This window comes from Pezoporus occidentalis, unplaced genomic scaffold (assembly GCF_034315485.1).
Source record: "Pezoporus occidentalis ecotype Australia unplaced genomic scaffold, CSIRO_AGI_Poc_V1 ctg79, whole genome shotgun sequence".
NCBI classification, from domain to species: Eukaryota; Metazoa; Chordata; class Aves; order Psittaciformes; family Psittacidae; genus Pezoporus; species Pezoporus occidentalis.
Window position 1 is genome coordinate 2,808,379 of NW_026916147.1, and position 14,734 is coordinate 2,823,112.

At 36.0% G+C, this 14,734-nt stretch overlaps 1 protein-coding gene across 18 annotated transcripts in view; it reads left to right on the plus strand.

Moving 5' to 3' along the window:
* SLC10A7 (solute carrier family 10 member 7) overlaps positions 1-14,734 on the plus strand; it is a 164,636-nt gene that overhangs the window by 36,849 nt on the left and 113,053 nt on the right. The window contains exon 4 of one of the 18 annotated variants that reach the window (XM_062602829.1): positions 11,379-11,462. The exons of the other annotated variants lie outside the window; for them this stretch is intronic. The gene's annotated coding sequence lies outside the window, so the exon portion shown is untranslated. Of the gene's footprint in view, positions 1-11,378; positions 11,463-14,734 lie in introns of those variants that run through there. 18 annotated transcript variants of the gene reach the window in all.

The window sequence follows — 14,734 nt, forward strand, 5'->3', positions numbered from 1 at the left end:
TAGAAGTGACTGTTAAATGTCAGGTTGGACCTAGGTTATTTTCAAAGAAGTGTCAGGCATGGTAGAAGTAGTATTCACCTGGGCTGAGGAAACAAGGATTCTATTTTTAGCTCTGTCATTAACCTGTTGGGTAAAACAGTGGGATATTTTGTCTCTGGGGTTAGCAGTAACGGATCAGGGCAACTTTGTGAAGAGTTTAAAGATTACTGCTGAAAAACTTTATGTAAGAGCTATATTTTATTGTTTTGGGACAGGGTGATTAAGTATTTAGTCAAATACTTAGAGAGTCTACATTACTAGAAGCTATTTGGATGGGAGATTTTTGCTGCATATCAGTTGGAAAATTTGTTTGTGAGATAACAAAAGGAATACATTTTTTTAATCTTACAAGTATCTGTAGATGTTAACTGATAGATGCCTGAAGGCACAAAATAAAATGCTCTGCTTTTGTTGGCTAATGAAGGTGTGGTCATCAAAGCTGATACAAGAATTCTGATTCAACTGTGTTTGTCATTTTAAAAGTTAGTGTTCTGGAGTTGTAAGTGCAAACACAGGTAAGATAAAAATACTTATTATTAAACTGTCAGTGTTTAATAGCAACTGTACAATTTAGCAGTGTTTGTTTTTCTGATGGTTTGAATGTGTGGTATATGAAAAAAGTGTATCTAAGTTTTGAAGTCCTCTTGATTTGTAAGAGCACAGCAGCTGAACAGTTACTCAAGAGTTGAAATGTAAAATTGTCCAAAGCAAACATCTGTCTTCCTTCTTCCTATACATTGTTTGATCACCAACCCTGTGATCTATATCACTTTCAAATTTCTAGTCTTGGCATCTGTTAGGTGTGCCTTCCAAACGCCACCAGGTTAGCCATTGGTACTACTTTACAGTATGCCTGGTGGATGAGCCAGGTGGAGGCTGGTTTTGAAGTTTGGGACAATGCAGAGGAAATCAGTCTTTATCAAAATCCTTCAGCAGTAGCCTTCCATTAATAAGGGAAGTTAATCAAGCCAGGTAGCGGCTTTTTCTTGCTGTATCCCCTGCATTAGATTGGGGAGAAGCATTATACTTGGAAGCCAAAAGGCTTCCAAGTCTTTCGGTGTTTGAGGGGGAAAACTTACATCTTCGCTTAGCTCTGATGATTGGTGGCTTGTTGTAGGGGACTGGAAAGAGCCTTCTTCACACGTCATAGGAATTATGGGAGGGTGGCAATCTCTGCAGCTTTATAAGAAAGAAATGAAAAACTAGCCAAAGAAATAATAGTACTGAAAACCAGTAGGAGATTTTTATGGGTGAATTGGTTTTGGTTTTTGGTTTTGTTTTTTTTTTTTGCCGCAGTCTGTGGAGCAGAATGGTGTTGGTAGTAGCAGAGTGGAAGAACAAAAGATTCTAGCTGCAAGGAGAATAATGGATTGACCAGCTCACTGCCAGTCCTGCTTTTTACATGAGACTTGAGACAGACTTTTCAAATCTCATTTCCTTACATATTGCCATTAATGGCAGTGGTAGCAGCAGAGGTGTTTAGCTGTTCAAGACAGTATTTCTGTACTGCCTCAGTATAACTTGTGTACCAGTAGTGATATAGGTACCATGTTTCAAAATAGCCTGATAAGCAGCACTGTAAAATATTTACCTGTAGTTGTTGGAAGAAGGTACAGTAAAAATTAAAACTCCTTTCCAAAGGTTCAGACAAGCTAGGAGCTACTGTTATTCTGTCCAGAGGGGTTTTGGCAAATGAGAGATATAAGCAGTGGGGAGAAAAGCTTCTCTGTGCTCTCTGAAAATCTTGTACAGGAAGATGATTTCTTCCTCTCCATGGTCTATGTATGTGTGCTTTGTTTTCTCGCCTGTCTTTCAACTCTTGCTTCTTCTTTCTGTTTCTCCCTCTTCATCCTAGTTTTCCATCATTGTTCTTGTGATCTCTTCCTATATGATGTTACTTTCATTAACCCTGCAAACAACTTTCTAAAATAGCTTATTCCTAGCTTTTGTCACAAACACATTTAGCTCATTAACAAAGCCAGTTTCAAGTAGTGAATTTAATTAGAAGCATATGAAGCCCTATGTGAACAAAAAAAGTGTTCGTATGTACACTGGCAAAAAAATAAGGAGGAATCGCCATGAGAAATCAGAATCTATTTTGACGATACTTTTTCAATTAAGCAGTTATTTCTGTCATCAGTAGCATTTACAAAGTCTCTTGATTCATGAAGATGACAGTCCATGTAGTTAAAAAAACTTGGAATCAAAACCAGGAGGCCTCACTTCTGTTCTTTGCTCTTGTTGAGTGTGAATGGTCAGGATTTTAATGACATTGCAATGTCTGAGAGCACGGAAGGTTTTTATGTCTTTATTTTTTTTTTTCTCAAAAAGTCTCGTAGTTTTTCATTGAAATTATACATTTCTGCAAGAGAGAGAGAAATAAATATGTCAGCATTTCAAGGTTCTCTAAAGACAAACCGATTAAAAGCTTAGAGATCTCAGACAGAAATGCTGTAGAGACGCCAGATATTACTACAAAGTATTCAGACCGCGAATGTCATATTCTACTTAAGAATCAAAGTAATGAAGAGAAGAGGTTGAAAATTAGATCTGTAAGCTTATTATCAGTTTGGGAGCAAAAACAATTTGCGATGACTTTTATGGAAGCTTAATGACATATTTTGAAAAGTGTAACATAACAGGCAAGAGCTGTGATGGAATTGTACAGATAAATCATGGCAGACAGTTCATTTTATTGAAGAATACTTTGGCTATTTTGCTATCATGCACGACAAAACCATTGAGGGTGGCTTTTTGTTCAGTTAAGCTGTCAGTTGTACAAAACCGCTTAATCAATGTGCTGTTTTATTTTTTTGCCACTTTCATGTGGATCTGCTATGCCTTTTGTATAACAAGGTGTTGCTTATGCAAGAAAAGATAATAGAAAATAGATCATAATGAGGAAAGCTAGGGGAGTATTTACAAAATAAGATACAAAGGAGTTCTAGTATTGATTTTTAGGTTTGCTTTCTGAAGCAGATGTGGAACATAAAACTGATTTTGTAAGGTCCACAGGGAGATCAGTAACATTTTGCCAACAAATTGTATGCAGTAGTTTTAACTAATATTTTAATATAAAGAATATATGAGTATTTACTGAGAAATAAGCACTGGGAAATCCTTCTGTTTGTGAGCAGTGGAGTTTTTTTAAATAAAAACAAAAATGTGAACCCTAACATGACTGTAAAGTCACAAGAAAGATATTGATTTCTCTAAAACTAAAGTTCTTTGAACTGTGTATACATGTACATTAACCTTTAAAAACAAAACAAAATAAAATGAATAAAAAGAATTACAAGCTCTAATGGTTCGTGATTCGTACACTGATTCACCAGTGTACCAGGGGTATTTACCTTTGGAAGGTAACGAACATTATGAAACAAAATCATGTAAGATTTTCAAGGAATCTGTGTGTCATGATGTTTAGTTATCTTCTGTAAAATTGTTTTTCTCTAAATATGTCAGAATTTACAGTGATATTGTGTAAAATGTGATTTCTAAATTGCACTCAAAATATTCATAGTTTTAGGTTTTGTTTATGAAAGGGTAATTTCATTCTATTGTTTTTAAATTTGGTACTGTAAAAAGAAAAAGCCTATCATGAAAATGTGGTGGGTTTTCTTCTCTTTTTGTTTTGTTTTGTTTCTCAAGTAATAAACTTTGTCTGTCCACACAGATCAAATAGTTCTAAATGAAAATGTAACTAATTCTACCATTAGATATACACTGAAGTCTCTACGAAATGTATGTGGGTGTCAGAGGACAAATTTAGGGAAGATGTCTGTATTTCACATGTACAAATATAAAGAATTAACTGTGTAAGTGTAAGCCTTGTATGGACATAGGAGCTGCTGTGCTATTAAATTCACTCTATTCTAGTATTACAGTCTAATTTTTTATGTATCCTAAGAGTTTACTTTTCTTTTATCATTACTGTGCTTTGAGCAGATGGTTTTTATTGAACTATTTGTTGATACTTAGGGGTTTTTCCTCCCCTGAGTGGTGAGTGCATTTTATGTCCATCAATGCATAGGAGTAGCCCAAATTATTACTTACAATATGAATTTCATAACTACAGTGTGTCCCAGTCATGCAGCTCCATTAGATATCTCTAGAGTTCCTCATCGTCTTCTCAAGTCTTGTATAACCCAAAGCAACTGTGGTTTCTTCTGTTGGTTTGTTTTTTTCCCCCTCTATCACTGTTCTTATCACCAGTATTTCTAATACAGATCCACTACCTGAACAGTTCAGAATTCACAGGATTTTCACAAGCAGTCAGCTCTGCTCTTCTTTGAGTGTAAGCAAGTTCAGGCTAACAGTGAGGCTTCTGAAATCCTCATTTTCAAGCACTTTACCTCCAAACTCCTTAGTTTATATGAGGTTTCAAATTCTCCCAGCACCTTTGAAAAGCAGCTGATTTATGAACCTAAGTTGTCAGTGGTTGAGTTAGACTTGTGATAAAATATTTTTTCCCTGGCTGCCAGTGCCTCTACATGGCTTATAAGGTGTCCAGTGGAAAAAGACCCTTTTGCATTCTTGGGATTAGGGAAGCGCAAAAAATATATTAAATCTCTGAACTGCACAACTTTATGCACTCTAAGATGTATGACACAGAATTTGCAGCCTTATGCATGTTCATCATCCCTAAATCTGGGATTCTTGTAGCAGCTGTGCCATAATTTAGAAAGTTATGAAATTGCCTGTTTAAATTATGCTAAGCTGCTTGGGCTGTGGCTGAAAACTACCTGAAATCATCATAGCCTTATGTCTTTACAGGTGTGTTTGCCCAGCTGTCCTAGATCCGATATTGTAACCAGAATGTTTTCAGAGGCTTTACTGTTGCTGTTCTACAGCGCTTGGGCTGGGGAGATCAGTTTTTTGTCTGCTGTGGGATATTCAGTGACCCTGAAAGCTGTTTGTGGCATAAAGAAGTCAGGGCAGAAGAAGTCTTGCTCTCATGCTTGACAAAAATGGCCTTTTAAAGCAAGATGGTTTTGTATTTGTCTTGGTCTGCAGGTTTATTCAGTGTAAAGTTGCAGTGTGCAAGAGCAGGAAGTACTGTACAAAAATGCATTGCCTATGCAAAGCAAGCATTTATAACTGAACAAATCAGTAATACTTCTGTTAAAATATTTGCAGAGTGGAGGATCTACTGCCCCTCTAAAATTCAGCTTCTGTACTCTCTGCTGCTTGATCTTTATGGCTTTTTGAAAGAAAGATTACATCTACTTTACTAGTGAAGGAAGTGTTACCCACTTGGTAACTGTTCTTGGAGAACAGTGAAGATTCGAAATACTATTTTGAAGGTAACAGTTTCAAAAAGTTGTAAGTGGTTTGTTTGCAGTGGAGTGTTTTATGCTGTCTTAGTTCCACTGAATGCCTGGGCAATGCCAGCATTCACTGTGTTATGGTCATTTTCTAATGGCTTTCTTTTAGTAGAGCAGTGCAGTTTGCTGGCACTGAAACCTAGCAACATGTAACGTTCTGATTCTGCTGTCCCTCACCTGGCTTTCAGAGCAAAAATATTAATTTTAATAGTGAGTATTTGATCACTACATATTACTATTTGTGTTAAGTCGCTGATAGAACAGAACAGAAACTATCCAGCTTTGTCTGTTGTTTGTAGATGGTTTATTTTTTTGCCATGAACAAGAAAGATGGTTCCTTCTGTTCATGTGTTCACCTGTTTCTGTCAACCTGGATCTTCTTGCACAGAGGGGTACTACTGCAAATGGTTTAACATGGCTGTTGGTGGCCCCAGTGTTGTGACTGGGCATGAAAACATGTATTTGTAAAACCAGCAAAAGCTAATAGACAACAGTATTGATTGTAAAAAAAAAAAAAAAAAAAAAAAAAAATCAATATTTTTTTTTTAATGAAGAACATTTGTGCAAAGCATTCCTGAAATTTTGAACCCTGAAAAAGTACCATTTACTGGCATTGACTGTAGAAAAATCCAAATTAAATGTGTCTATTGAGAAGACAGAGTGCCCTTTAGGAATATCTTTAGTGGATTTAGTCAAGGAATAGCATTACTGTTCTTGAAATGTTCAAGTTCTAAACACTGGCTTATAAAGAGATCATGCTACGTTGTTTCTCCTTTCTTAAATTCGCCTTTTGTGTGTTAAAATCCAAGCTTCAGACAATTTACATTTTGTTTCTATCCAAGCATTTTCTTACCTGGTGTGAATATATTTGATTAGTGGCTAATATTAATGTCTGGGAAAGAAAGCAATAAGGCTTGCAAATTCAATATTTCTATAATATATTTTCTTTAGATCTCTTTTTGGGTGTGCAGTGTTAAGTCCTGATTTGTGGAAATCATATCTGTAAAACATGAAGCGGGATTTTCTGTTAGAATAATGATTATCTTTAAATTTCATTCTTTTTCAAGGAAATTAAATTGATTTTATTATCCTTTTTTCATCATTATGATTATGAAAGAAGATTGTGAAGGTTTTGTCTTCTAAGTTGTCAAATGATTATATTCAGTATATGCTAAGAAAAAGTGTCTTGTATTCAATGAGGAAAGCCTTATCTGAGTGACGAGACAGAAGAAATTTCTAAATTCCTTTATTTATAAAAAAATAAACAAGCCTAAGTTTATTTAAAATGTTTTTGTAGAACTTATATGGGCAGATGGGATATTTCAGAATTGTTTGCAGTTTATATTTTTCTGTTAAACTTTTTGTTCATTTTTTAGAGCATTTGGCAAAAAGTGTGGAGATCAGTAGAGCAGCAGATTTTCTCTGATTTCGAAGCATTATTTAGGCTCCAGTTTCTGGAAATACTGGGCTATCACAGAGTCTGAAAACAGCAAGCTGCTGGTAAACTGTTTCTGGATGTGTTGAAAAAAAGCCACATGCCTCCTGGGAATCCTTTTTCAAACATGCAGTCCCTACAGCTGGGTGCTTTCCTGCTCAGTGAGGGTATTTGCAGGTGTTCCCTTGTGCATGTGGCTTTTTCTGTCTGCAGTCCATTACTACTGCTGCCACTTCTAAACTAACAAGGATGGAGGGGAAACAGTAGTAGTCAGAGTAGCTGTAGCAGAGGCTTAAACTCTTGTACTCACATAGAAAGTCTCTATGAGAAGATGGTAGTGTTTGGGAAACTTTGAGGGGCAGGAGACTGGGAAAGTGGTATTAAGATGTTCACTTTACTGTAGGTGCCCTGAAAGCACAATAGCCCCTGATTATTCATCTGTGTGATGGGGCAGAAGTTTTACCTTTAAATACCATCTTTACCAATCCATTGAGTACCTCATCATATACATCCCCACTGCAAGCTGTGTTTCCAGACTGTTTGCTTCTGTGGCATTTCGGGTCCCCTCACCACCCTCAGCCTGACCTCTCAAGGTCTGTGCTCTCTGCCTGTGGATCCTGCCCTGCCTCAGGCGCTTGTATGCATCCCCAGGGAGTTAGCTCCAACAGCCTCGCCATTAGGTGAGACAGTGTGAAGCAGTGACAGAGTGGGAACTGGTAGGTGACACAGTTGGGCTTAGCTGTATGTTATCTTTCATTAGTGTGCACTGAACATTGTGAGGCAGTAGCTATGTACTTTTTGGCTATAGCTACAAGCCAGTGCTTGAATTTAGGGTAAATGTTTCTGAAGCAGTTTTCCCCAAGATTCAGGAGAACAAAAAACTTCCCATATACTGGGGTGGATATAGGAGTTCAGACTTCATCTGTTTATTTTTAACAATAAAGGAATGTTTAGTAAGAAATACATGAGCAAACAAAGAAGCTAAGACACTGCTGATCAGCTAAGAAGTCAGCAGCCATAGACTAGCAGGTAGTCTAATGCAGTAATTCTGGTAATGATGTGGCACATAAACTAAAAAGACTATTACTGTGTTTGGACTTCATTATGTTTGAGCTGGTAAGTCCAGAGCAACAGTGTATTTCTCCAAATTACTTTGCCAATTTACATATGAAATTTTGAACCTTCCTGTTCTAGCAGGTATTGTGGATTATTAGAGCAAGACTCCCAAAACACTGAATTTCTAGTGTGTGGATGACTTTGTTTAGCTAGACTTTTTTGTTATTATATTTTGTAATGACCCATATTAATTTTGTTTGTTGATATTATTGCAAAATGTCTGTAATGTATATGGGGATGTATACTTTGATGCATACTGTGTGAGTATTTCAGCTCTGACTGCATATCCAAAACCTCTTGAAAGGAAATCTCAATGAGCCCCATGGGGCAAAGTAAATTATTACACGTGGTGAACTCTTAAGTCATAGACCAAGGTCATGGCAGTGAGAGTGTATTTCAAAAAGGTTTTATCTGTGCTTGGAAAGCAAATGAAATCTCTCATTATTAACTTTAGAATTATAGTTATAAGAGGATTTTCACTAGAGGTGAAAGATCAAGTTCATGGCGGACATAATGGAGTCTGAAAAGTTATTTCTCAGACATAATAGTGAGGCATGAAACATTCACTGAGGTTTTTACATTATCAATGGGGAGTTTACAGCCTTTCATCTGGATACTGAAGTTCAGAATCATTGTAATTGCTGTCTTGTGGCTTTATTTCCACCTTTTTTAGATTAAAATAAACTCTTTTGGTAATTATGAGAACTTTTAGAAAAAATCCTATTTTCTCATCTCTGTCAGTCTCTGTCATAGCATACAGGCAATACTTTCCTTAGTTAATAACAGTATTCCTATAGAAATGTAGTTTATTAAACCTGAATGATCTTCAGTCCTTAATGAGTTAATCAAAGCGCATCTTCATGCAGTGAATGGTGTCTCTGTCCTCATTTGTTGATATTTCATGTAAACCAGAAAGATGTTGAAGGGAAACAAGAGTGGAAAAGCATATGTAGACCTAAGGTTTTTAGTGACCCAGACTATTATCCTGTCAGTGGAAATGGATATTCATGTGTCTGTTTATTCAACAGACTTTTACATTTTGCTTGATTTTGCATGTGTGCATGTGTGCATGTATGCATTGCAGTGGTATTAATGAGCAAAAGAAATCTGCTTGACAGTAGAGTCTGAACTCTGTGCCTGCATCTTTGGAATGGTTTTGCTAATATCCCTGCCAATAACAGCACTTGCTTGTTTGCAGAGTTTACAGTGCTCAGTCTGTTTGCTTATAGAAGTGTTGAAATTTGCCAGTGATGTGCTACATTTAAAAGCAGAGTATTAAACAACCGTTGGCAAAAATTAATCCCTTCATACTTGTGCTTTCACTATCATGAAGGTTATTACATTTATGGGAAAGTTCCAGTTGTGGTTTTATTTGGAGGAGTCTGTTTAGTCCTGTTTTCCTGTCACTTCTAGGTAAGATTTAAGGTTTTGGTGTTTTGTTTTCTTAAATCCTTCCACCTACTTGAAGAAGAGGTATTTGTTAAAAGGTTCATTTGTTGTCTGAGTTACAACTACAAATAACAAGTCCAGACATATTTTTGGCAAGTGATATTTTCATTTCTTTGACAATATAAAAAAAGCCCCTAATTCTCCAGTAAGAAGGTTTTATAACTGGAACTAGAGAAAGTCAGCTGTAATAGTGGCTATCAGGTTTCATTCTACTTAAAGTACTTTGTTTCAAAATCAGTGTGTTTTTAGGGAAGCTTTTCATGTATTCCATATATGTGATTTCTTAAAAGTCCTATGATTTTTAACCTATGATAGGTTGCCTGTAATTCCAGAAATGACAACATTAAAGTGGACATAGAATTTCAGTTCTGATCTATGGATGTATTTTATGCTTCTGTTTTAAAATGGCATGTGATCATGCAATTTAGAAAATATATCCTGCAACATTTTGCTCTGTAATATTAATGTCATATGTGTTATTTCAGAAATACTTGCTGTACTTTCATTATCCAAATGGTCTAGAATATCTGTATTGAGTGAGCCTTTCTATACAGGTTATGTTCTCTAAGGTGTGTATTTTAATAATTTAGTCAATGGCCTTTCTTACAAGCCATCAGCAGTGCAACCTCTATTGTACAGTCGTGAGGGATTTCTTTTTCTAAGCACAGTCACAAAGATCTCTGACCTATTGATACTAGGATGTTTTTTCTATTCGTACCTTCCATGCTGATGACCTGCATGGCTTGATTCCCTGCAATGTGTGGTCTGAGAAACTCGGAACAATAGATGTTATTTGTGAGTATGGAATACACAGAAAAATATGCAGTGTTGTAAAGTGCTGTCCTCAAATCCCTTCTGAAAATGAGTCATTCTGGGGCATCTCTGTTTCATAACAAGTCTGCTGTCATGACCCCTTGAGTAACAAATGCCTGTATTGCTACATTTGGTTTTTTGAATCTTCCTGATACACCCAGTAGATAAAACTCAAAAGTAGTCATCTTCTGCAAATAACAAGAAAATACCTACCTTGTAACCTTAATTTCTTTTAGTTGATTTGTTTGCATTTTCTTTTTCTTTATGGTATTACATTGAAATGAGTTCAGTTTTATGGGTAACAGTTTTGTCTCTTTTTAGATGTGCATACATTCAGAACAGTAACCTCTACGCTACTGATTTACTTTGGTTTATGTAAATATGAAATCCTAGTACATAATGATGCTTTATGTCCCCATGTAGTTTGTGAGTCTGACAGCTGAGCTCTCTAAGTTATGAACAGGATCGAGACATGCATTTTTGTCTTCAGAATGTGTAAAATGTCTTTCTTACTGTCTTAGCAGCATAGTTATGCTTACCATCCTCCTAATTCTTCCCCTGTCTGGTATTTGTGCATAATATAAGTCACTGTGCCCATTGTGTAAGCATCCTGTCATGTCTGTAAGTGATCACACTGATTTTAATTTCCCTCCTCTTTCAAATCATCAGCCAGTTCCAGCATGTTGTCATCTTCTTTACTAATACAAAACCATGTTGAAATCTGCAGTAGTGTTACATTTCCCAGGTTGCCTTAGTAGCAGTCAGTGTTTCTAAATTGCAAGACGTTATTTTAGTCAAGTGAATCACTTGTTATACTAACTTATCAGTATCTTGTGAAGTAGATGGCTCATTTAGCAGTACTTCCAGCAAGTTGTGTTCCTTGTATCTTTATCAGCAGTTGTAGGTTTTTTGTTTGTTTTGTGGGTTGTGAGAGGAAGGAGTGTCTTTTCTTACTCCAATAATTTTTTTGCAACCTAATGCACATCTGCCATATAACAGATTTTAAGGAGATTACCTGTCTTTCAGGTTTCACCTTCCTTCTAAACTGTGTGATGGGAGGCAATGGAAAATTTCATTTTGTCAGGTTATTTCCTCCTGTAGAGCCTATTGTAATAGGCTGAGACTATTCTGAGCTCTCTCTCTTCTTAGATGTTTTTACAAAACTAGAAATAGTTGATTTTTGTTTTCCTTCTAATTAGCACATGCCAGCTGCTACCAACAAAAGAAAACCTGTGCTGCTGGCGAGGGTACCTGGGAACTTGGGCATGATTCTTCTTTATGCTAGTATAAATCAGACATTTTTCTGTTCAAATCAAAGCAATGGGCGGGATAACTGTAGGTAAGAGTCACAAATGAAAATCTGGTCTATACAATTTGTAGCAGATGGATTCCAGAAGCAGTAATTGGTCCTAGCTGGCATCCTTACACTAAAGTGTTTAGTTGATGTAAAATGCTAAGTAAATACATAAATAAGTACAGTACTGCATTTTTGTCCACTGTATTCTCATGATAATTACTGTCTTTTGAAAATACAGTCTTTGTTTCAAATAAATGAAACTGTGCCTGTAAACTTAAAATAGAGGAGTGAAGACAAGTATCAGTATTGTTTGCACTGTAAATTATTCTAAACATGGAGCATTAAATGTGAGTTTAAGTGTATGTCATTATCTTGAAGTTACAGTAATCATGCTTATCTTTGTTTAGGAAGTGTGTTCATTGTGAAACATCACTAAGCTTTCCCTCCGCTATATCCTTATGTAGATATTTAGGGAGTATAAAGTAATTTTATTAGCTGATGAGCTATTTAATTACAAGATAAGAAACAGAGCTTTGCTCTGTGGAGGAAATGTGGAGTTCTTCCATGTGCATTCAGAAGCCTATTTCCTCCGGCCTTCACTGGAGGTAAAGGCAGCTTCCAAACCTGGAAGAATTTAATCAAAGTAGCTTATAGATGTTTTCTCCTGGGTTTGTTTACACATAAAGAAATAAAATATTTAAATCATGAAGATCTGCTTATCATACATATAGGCAGCAGTGAAATAGGAAGATATACTGTTAGGTGCCCTAGAGTAGGAAAGAAGAAAAATGTAATATGCATCTTGTTGTATAAAAGGTGTGTGTATGTGTATATATATATATATATATATATATATATTATATACAAGGCTTGTATATACAGCCTTTCCATATATATATGTTAAAATTGGGAGTCCTAGTTAGAGTTTAGTTCTTGGGCAGAATTAATGGTTCTGTGGTGAGATCAATGCTTGAACTGTGTGTCATTTAAAATATTGTTCATTAACTCTTTTGGGTATAGACTAAGTTCTTGGAGGAGTTTCAGATGTTGTTCAAGGTGTTGTTATTAATGTCTGAAATGGCTTTTCCTCTCCTACTGTAAAGGCAGATAAATGGGAGCTACTCCATTCCATTTCCAAATTATGAGAAGTGTTAACATGGATTTTGTTTGAAGACCTTTTTTTTCTCTGGAGTTTGTTTTCATATTTGATTTACCTTTGTATGGATGTGTTGGCATTCCTTTCATGTTGCAGTGCTTGCTTCTTCCAGCTGTTAAAAGTTTTGGAGAATGGCTGTGGGGAGTTTTATTTACTGTTAGAAAACCTCACTGAATAGCTGTAATTTCATAATAGGTAATGTAAGGCAGTGTTAGTTACCAGTGTTTGGATATCCATAGAACGTAAATCAATACTTAGAGTAAACAGAAGAGTATTTATGTTCTGATGTGTTGGCTTATTTGCTGTTGGAGTCCTGGTGATGGCATATGGCTTTGAAAATAAGTCTGTAATATGTATATCTAAGCTGTAACTGTCATATTTAAGACACTCATACAAAAATGTTCTTTTAGACAAGGTGAGAAATGCTTGTTAGAACCTATATCTATATCCCATGTATATTTCTATCTTTAATATGTAAGAATTAGTGTGGGGTTTATTTGCTTTATTGACTAACTGCTTATTTTCTGTGTATTTTGTAAAGTACATCTTACATGTTCATATGTGGAGTATTTCTTTTTCGTTGATTTAAAAGGAGTAGGGGGAAAGGTAAGTGTGTGGAATGCACCATTCAAATTCTATGTCAAGTGACAGCAGAGGGTATATAATTAAGCTTGTACAGTGCATAAAATACCAAAATTAAAATTCTGCCTACTTCTGACTTAATTTTTTGGTGTTACTTGTATTAATGCCATCTCCACTGAAACAATCGTGCTATTTTTTTAAACACATTAGTTTGACCTGTTCTACCTTGCAATGCTTTTCTTGTTACACTGCACTCTGTATTGTTCCGCAGTAGATGACGTATTAATAAATAAATGTGAGTTTTTAGTGTGGAATATTTTATGACTTTTTTGATTCTGTTGCGTAAAGGTGCATAGCTGCTTACGAGCTGCAGTAGTCACAGAAGTCATTAATTAAACTGTAACAAGTTGCTATTATAGCAGAGTTTTCAAGAGAAGTATTTGTTGAGCATGTGTTGTATGCAAAGAGCATACAAAACAGTTTATGTTGTCCTGGGGCTGCTGGTATTTAAAAATTGAATTATTTGGAATAACCCACATTGATTCTAACAACATACCTGCTTGGTGAGAAAACAAAGGAGAATTTGTTTGAATCATACTCAGAAAAAAATTCCATAGCATCTTTCTGAATCTCTGAACTATGCTGAACGGTTCAGGAGGGTATGTTTACTGTTGATATGATGTAACTAAAGCTAGTGAAGCACAGGTTCTTTTTGTCTTGATCTAGCTTTTTACAGTGCATTAGGAAACTGCTAAAATACAGTGGGGTAACTTTTAGTATTGTTTCTCCTACCGAGAGTGGAATATTGTGGCTGGAAGAAAGGAGGATAGCTGTGGTGTGAGAAATAGGAAGAAAAAGGAAGTAGGATGATCTGTAACAGCATGATCCCTAGTAAAGTTTAGCACACGATTTTCAAACTGCTTCTGTCTGTAGCACTTCTTAACAGTTCTGACAGGGATTTGTTTTCTTTGGAAGCTGGTGTGATACAGCAGATTAGTCAGAGGTTTCTCCAAAGCTTTGTTTTGAATACTTTGAAAATACCCTGAAATGAGGGAAAGTTAAATCACACAGGTCTGCCCGTAGAAAAGGATTAGAATCTGAATGTATTTAGCATCCATTTTTTTTAAGTTGCTCTTGCCAATGGAAGGGAAGAAAAGGCGTGGTGGTTGATTTGAAACAAAAAGGACAGCCTCACAGAACTTATCTCTTCCTTACTGCTGTTATTATGTGCCACCCCTGGGTTTTAAAAAAAATGCTGATTGGAATTACATGGCTGGGAAAATGTTCTTAGTATGGGTATGCTTACTGCCCTCAGAAAAATACATGTGATTTTTATTTCTTCCAGGTCTAAGTGTCCTGGTTCTTTCTGTTACCAATTGCAGGCAGTAAGCGTGCATTGGGAACACCTAGGGTATAGGAGCACTGCTGCAGGAACAATGCAGGAACATCCATATATAGGAAAAGGGCCTTCTGTAACAGTTCTTGTTCAGCTGCCAGTGTCACATCTGATTTAATCTATA